Raw genomic sequence first — 7,243 nt, 5'->3', positions numbered from 1 at the left:
TGCTATAGTTTAATACTTAACTTTTTAGGCTGTACTGAAGTACATAACAGCATAGCTGTATTTTCATTTCTAAAGAGAGGTCCTTGAAAGGATAAAGACTTAAAGTGCTGGGTATGAAATGCTGAGGATGGTTGATTCGAGGTTACACTCATGTTTTAGTACAATAGCCTAGTATTTGGGGCACTTGCCCAAGGAGCAAGAGATTTGTGCTCTTGCTCCCACTCAGATAGAGGGGGCTTGAGCCTGCATCTCTTGCTTCCTACAGGTGTTGATAAAAGTAACTTTTTTTCTATCATTTTGTCCATCTTGCCCTCATTTGGACTACAAATTTTCTGGGGCAAAAAATGTTTAACACATTTCTCTCAGAAACTAAGATAACTTGACCCTGGGGCTGGTTGACATATCTTGGTGGTACTCAAAAAATAATAATGGAGCTATTGTAGGAGATTTTTACAAACACAGTTGTGCACATATAAATATAAGATACTTTAAAATCATGTTTAGTTCCATGCAGTACTTCAAAGAAGAGGTAGGAGTCTTGGTACATCATAGACTCAGTATGAGGCTGCAGTATGATACATTTGCACAAAAGACTAATGCAGTTTTGGGCTGCGTCAATAGGAGCATTCAGTGCAAGACATGGGAGGTGATAGTGCTTCTTTACTTGGCACTAGTTAGGCCTCATTTAGAGTAGAATCACAGAATCGTAGAAAATTAGGTTTGAAAGGGACCTTAGGAGGTCATCTAATTCAACCCCCTGCTCAAAACAGAACCACCCCCAACTAGATTATCCCAGCCAAGGCTTTGTCTAGCCAGGTCTTTAAAATCTCCAACAGTGGAGAATCCACAAATTCCACAGTACTGTGGGTAGTTTTGGACTCCACATTTTACAGAGGAGATGGAGAAGTTAGACTGAGTCCAAAAGCAGGTGAAAAAAGATTATAAAACGTGGAAGGTAAGTCATATGAGGAGAGATTAAAAGAAAGAGACATGCTGAATTTGGAGAAAATATGATCAAAAGGGAACATGAGAGTTTCAGATATTTGAAGATCTGCCATAGGAGGGAGAACATTTTTTTCCCATTACTAGAGAGAGCAGGATGCATATCAATGGTTTAAAGTTGCAGCAAAGTACATTTAGATGGGTATCAGGAAAAATTTCTTCACTATTAAAACAATTCAGCAGTGGCATAGACTGCCTAGGGAAGTTGTATAATCTCTGTCATTGGGGGTTTCAAGAAAAGGTTGGATAATTATCAATCAAGGATGATCTAGGAGTAGCTACACTTGGAGTGCTCTCTGAAGAGAAACAGAAGCCCCAGAGTCTGCTTATACACTGACTGATGGGAAAAAAAGAGAAAAGCTCTGCAGCCTAAAACAAGTGTATACTGGGGAAGACCATGCTCAGCAGCAGGAGAATGAAGTGGAACTCCACAAGTGACTTCAAGTTATGAAAGGAGATTAAGGGAGCTGGGCTAAGTTTATGAAGGGAACACAGAAAGCTGAGTTCTGGCTGTCCAGTAAAAGGGTGCAATGTGTGGAGTTATGGTTGCTGCCCCAGGTTGCAGAGCAGACTGGATGGTGTTTGCTTTTCCCAAGTTTCTGGGCTTTGCTGATTGCCATATGGAGCTGGGAAGGAACTGTTTTCCCCTCCTTGTACTACAGGTGTCTGGGAGATTTTCTGCCTTCCTCAGAAAAAGTGGGTATTGACTGTGGCCAAGGCTGGGGATTTTGACTGGAGAGTGCCAGTGTTCCAGCTGGGACTAAAATCCAGAGGTTCCTAGTTAGTGAGTCTTGCCCCTCTGCTCAATCAGATCAATTATCCCATGGAGGAATTCTATCCCATGGTCAGATTGGTATGTACTGTAGGGGGTTTTGCCTTTCTCTGTAGTGGGAGTCGTGGCCCTCTTCCTTTGATTTCTTGAGTGTAGTAAGAGGACATTGACTGCTGTTGTCCTGTTTCTTTACATGTGGCAGGTTGGGATGATTGTGATGTCTGTGGACAATATGCTTTGTAATTGGCAACAAGGTTGATTATATAGTTTAGCAATAGATTAGGTAAGAACCTATATGGTATGGCTTGGATATGGATGATTCTGCCTTAGGGAGGGGCTCTGACTAAATGGCATCTGCTAGGTCCTTTCAGGCTTTCTTTTCTGTGTTTCTCTGATTACCAGATATAATCAACTTTGATTACCTAGTATATTACACTAGTCAAATAACTGTCCCATTCAGGTCTTGAGCCTACTGTCTAATGCTCTAATCCTGCAAATCTCCTGCCAGTGAGACAAATTTTCCATATGCATTATTGTTTACAGGATAAGGTCATAAATCTGGATATAGAATCACTAAATGGCTGAGCTGTACTGATCAATCAGAGTTTAATTTACTGTAAATTATCATTTCTTAGACCCGCCAATTTATTCTGCTTTCTTAATTAACTATACAATGCTTTATTTACTACAAAGACTTGATGTTGAACATTTAAAATGTATTTATGCACATGCTAATTTAGACATGACTTAGCTTTTTGCATGATCCATACAGATATGTCTTTCCAAAATTGAAAAGGCAAATGGCAGCTCACTGATTTTAACCCTTCCAATAGGGTTGCTAATAGTAATAGTGTAACATGATGGACATGAGCACAGAGGAGTGGATTGAGACCACTTATTCATTTGATATGATGCACAATGATACTGACTTAAGCAAGATACTAATCAAGGACATAGAGGGAGACAAACAATAACCCATTGCAAAATCACAGAGCCACTTAGTTCCTATTTGGGTATCAAAACTAAGCTTAGCAAGTGACTTTATGAACTAAATGTCATATTCTAATTTTTTGTCATATTTATAAAACACTGAAAATAGAGACCTATAATGAAATGCTAGCTTTAATTTTAGCACTGTGAATAGCAATGCTATAATTAGCATGTAATGCACATGTAAATTAAGCATTATTATGTAAAACTCACACTGTTGTTCAGTGCAGAAAATTTCAGGTTTCATTAAAAATAAAAGCTAAGATTATTTCTGAATTCCTCAAATAGTTTCAGACCCTGAGGCTGTATGCTGTCCTAACAATTTATGAAGGCTCAACATATGTATTAGTAAAAGAAGCCACTGCTAACTAAGACAGCAGAAAAAACCAGCCACATTCTAATTTAAGAAATGGAGAACAACCAAAAAATAGAAATTATTCTTAAGGTACAGGACATGTAGATCTGAGCCAGAAAGGCCAAGAAGTCTCATATGAGTACATTTTTTTCACTGTAATATTAGAATACAGAAGAACCTGGATACTTCCCAGGGGTAGGTTCCTTTTCCTTCCTCTTAAGGAAGGGTTTTCAAAATAAATGGGGTTATACAGAGCTGCTGCAGGCAGCTATGCATAACTGCTGAGGTACTCTAGCTGTTTGTAATGGGGTTTATTTTAAAGGGCACCATATCTCAAAACAGCCGCCCAAGATCCCTGTTATGCTCCAGATGAATGGAGAAGCTGTGTCCTTTGAAGAATAAGCCATAGCATACACATGATGAGCAGCTTGTTCCATCTGCAGATATGTAAACAGCCATCTTATATATATTCCAAAATATGATTCTCCAAAATTGTACATACCAGGCACAGTGTCCTTCATATTTTTCAGGATATAATACTATACATCCAAAGGAATTTAGATTTCCTTTTTTGATAGACTACAAATTGCATTTCCTCATTGAGCATGTAGGGGTTAGCTGGTATTTTAAATCATGGCTGACTGAAAAATATAAAAGACTCTGAACTAGCCTCCAAAATTTATGCTTACTCTGATTATATAAGCTTTCTTACCTTTTAGTACTCAACTTTTAGATGAGGAAAAAGGAATGATCAGTGTAATGGGACCTGCAGACCTGTACTTCCACACAGTGGTAGACTAAGTACATGCTTAAGTTAAAGCTAAAGAGCAGTCCCATTAATTAGGCAACTGATATAACTAAGTGTTCAGCTTGATTTGGGTCTCTGGGCTTAATCACAGAACTTTAGAAATATAGGAAAAGGGAAGAGTTCTGAACCAGGATAAGCATATCTACACTGTTCCCAACACATGTTTTTTTCATTCTTGCTCATAAAAACCTCCAGAGAAGATGTTGTCCCAGCATCTAGGCAGCTTGTTCCAGTTTTTTATTATTGCTTTTTTAATGTAATATAACAACCAGAAACATATATTTACCAATTATATATGAACCATGTACATAAAGGGGAAAAGAAAAAAAAAGGGAGAGAGAAGAGGGAGAGGGGGGATAAGAAAAAAGAAGTGTGCAAGGAATATTTTAATTATTCAAAATATTCTAAGAACTCCTCCCAAATTACACAAACATGTCAAACAGTTAAGCCTGCTAACCATGATTCTTTCCATAGATGCCAGCTACCCCATCTTTCGATACCACATTTCAGCCTTTGGAGATGTCCTACTTTTCCAGTGCAGTAATATAATCCTACATGTCACTAATAAAGTCCACTGTAAGAGTGCCATCTGGGAAGGATTCGTTTGAATTCCTCAGGGATATACCCAAAAAAACACGTATTTGCCAAAGGTGATAGTTTGTGTTCAAAACTCTAGTTTTAGTTTCTTTTTAAAAAGAATTGATAAAAGCGCATGACCAAAACATGTGATCAAGCATTGCTTGTAGTGCATTACATCTTCAACATGTCAGGTATTAGTGCTGTGTTCAAAAGCATGCGACTTCTAGTTTTAGTTTCTTTCCAAAAATAATTGATAATAGGGCATGACCAAAACATATCACCAAGCATTGCTTATAATTCATCACATCTCCAGCATGTTATATGGCATTATACGTTCATAGAGTGATGGCACAGAGCGAGAGAGAAGCAAATTTCAAAGCAAAAATGAGTATATCTGGAGCATTTGCTATACCTAATGCCTCAGGTGCAAACTGATTTTTTTTAATGATGCAACAGCATAGATTGTTATTCAGCTGTTTTCAGAAAATTGAATTCATCACATAACTCAAAAAAGAAAGAGCTGAAGCTCCACCTCAGTAGTCTAAAACAGCTACAGAGCCAATTGGGACACAGAGCTAATTACGTTTTGCGAAATTAAAAAGTAGTCAATTCTAGAATATACTAAATGTATGAACAGTCATTTTGCTGGGGTCATCTGACCCCATCAGTCTTTCTTCCACAAGTGCAGAGGGGCTGGACCTGATGATCTGGAGAGGTCCCTTCCAGTCCCTAACATCTATGAATCTATGTGTTTATAATCTCCTAAACTCATTGGCCTGTGACCTTAACCCCTCACTATGTCTCTTATATAAATTCTATGAATTTATCTTTGGGTCCCATTTGGTTTGGGGGTATGCTATGATACTTTATGAATTATCTCAGCTGCTTGTGCCTGGATTAGTTTTGGTGGCTTAAACAGATCCTGCTTTTCAGCCATCTCATGAGAGAGAAACAGCATTATATGAATGCCAGGCTTACCCCAGCTTTCCTAGTGCTCTAGCAGCTTTGAGAACTCTCTCTTTGGTGGTAAATTGCAGGAGCCTGGCTATTAATACCCTAGGTTTTCCTTCCAGATCAGGCTTCCTCTAGCAATGCTTGTCTCCAAATCTGTCAGAGAAGAGTTTTAAAGTGGTGAAAAACAGTTATTCATGAACTCTCTGGAATTACAACAATTACAACAATGTGGGTGCTGTATCTCTTGGGTCTGCCCTCCAAGTCTGGCACATTATCTCTCACAGCCTGCAGCTCCTTGTGGTGAGAACCCATCTGCCTGGCCATTTCCACATCCCAAAGAAGAAACTCTGTCCTCCACTCCCAGAACCCATTTCACCAGGATGTGCAATGAAAGCTGAATATTCATAGCAAATTCCCATGTCTTATCCACCCTAATTTTAATACTCAGTGAGCACATCTACACAAGATGCTTAACTGCAGTAGCATAGTTTACTGCACAGTGAGCATGCATGTCTATACTTACTGTGCAGTAAAACAGCTTAATCGCAAGTAGATTTGCTTCCTGCAAATGAGGTAGAAAATTTACTCATAATTAGTTACTGCAAAGTTACTGTTGTAAGTGTGGGCCTCACAGATGTTAAGCAGCACACAGGCTGTGATGATAACCTGGAGGAGTTTGTCCTCAATGAACTCGAAGAAGGTGGTGAGGATGCACCAGCAGCTCTTGAGGTGGCCAAAAGTGTACTCCACCAAGGCATGGGTCTGGCCCATGCAGTGGTTGAAGTGGGCCTGGTGGGAATTCAGGTGTCCAGTGTAGAGCCTCATGAGCAAGGGCAGGAACTCCCTGATGTGGGGCTCCCTGGTGGGCATCCCTGATGTGGAGGGGTGGGACCACCATAGCGCCCAGCTGCATGGCCCACACCCCTGGTGTGAAACACCCACTCTCCACTAGGTCTGGCAGGATAGAGTTCCAGAAGACATGGGCATCATGGTTGCTGCCCACCCAGCCAGTGCTCCTGTGCATGAAGGTGTCACGGGAATCCATGATGTCCTGGAGCATCACAGAGTTAAAGCTCCTCCAGCTGTAGTAGGGGCAGTCTCTGTGGGGCAGGCAGGTAATGGGGATGTAGATCCTTTTGAGAGCCCCAATGCACTGGGGAAAGCATGGAGCACAGAACCCCACCACCACTACAAAGGGGTCATGCACATGGAGCACGGTGTTTCCCAGCACATCCTGGAGGGTGCTGCCCAGCGGGGGTGCATAACTCAGGGAAAGGGGCAGGAGCTAAATCCTTGGATGATGGTGTCACCATGGATGTAGCCTTTCAAGACTTTAAGAAGGCCTTTGACATTGTCTCTCACCCCATCCTCATCAATAAATTAAGTGACTGTGGCATTAATGCCTACACAGTTGGATGGGTAAAAAATTGGCTGATGGGGGGCACCCAGAGAGTAGTGGTGGACAGGTTGTACTCAACCTGGGGAGATGTGAGCAATGGGGTACCCCAGGGCTCGGTCCTCGGGCCCGCACTATTTAATATCTTCATCAGTGATTTGGATGAGGGGGTGGAAAGCACGCTGTCCAAATTTGCTGATGACATGAAGATGTGGAGCTAGGTGGACACACTTGAAGGGAGAGAGAGGCTGCAAATAGATTTAGACAGGCTACAAAAGTGGATGGATGAGAATAGGATGGGGTTCAACATAGACAAATTCAGGGTGCTGCCCCTTGAGAGAAGGAATCCACAGCATACATACAGGCTGGGGAGTTCCCCTCTTGAAA

The sequence above is a fragment of the Gavialis gangeticus genome, unplaced genomic scaffold, assembly GCF_001723915.1.
Source record: "Gavialis gangeticus isolate Ggan-Ray unplaced genomic scaffold, GavGan_comp1, whole genome shotgun sequence".
In the NCBI taxonomy this organism is placed as follows: Eukaryota; Metazoa; Chordata; order Crocodylia; family Gavialidae; genus Gavialis; species Gavialis gangeticus.
Note: the sequence above shows the minus strand (reverse complement) of the source record.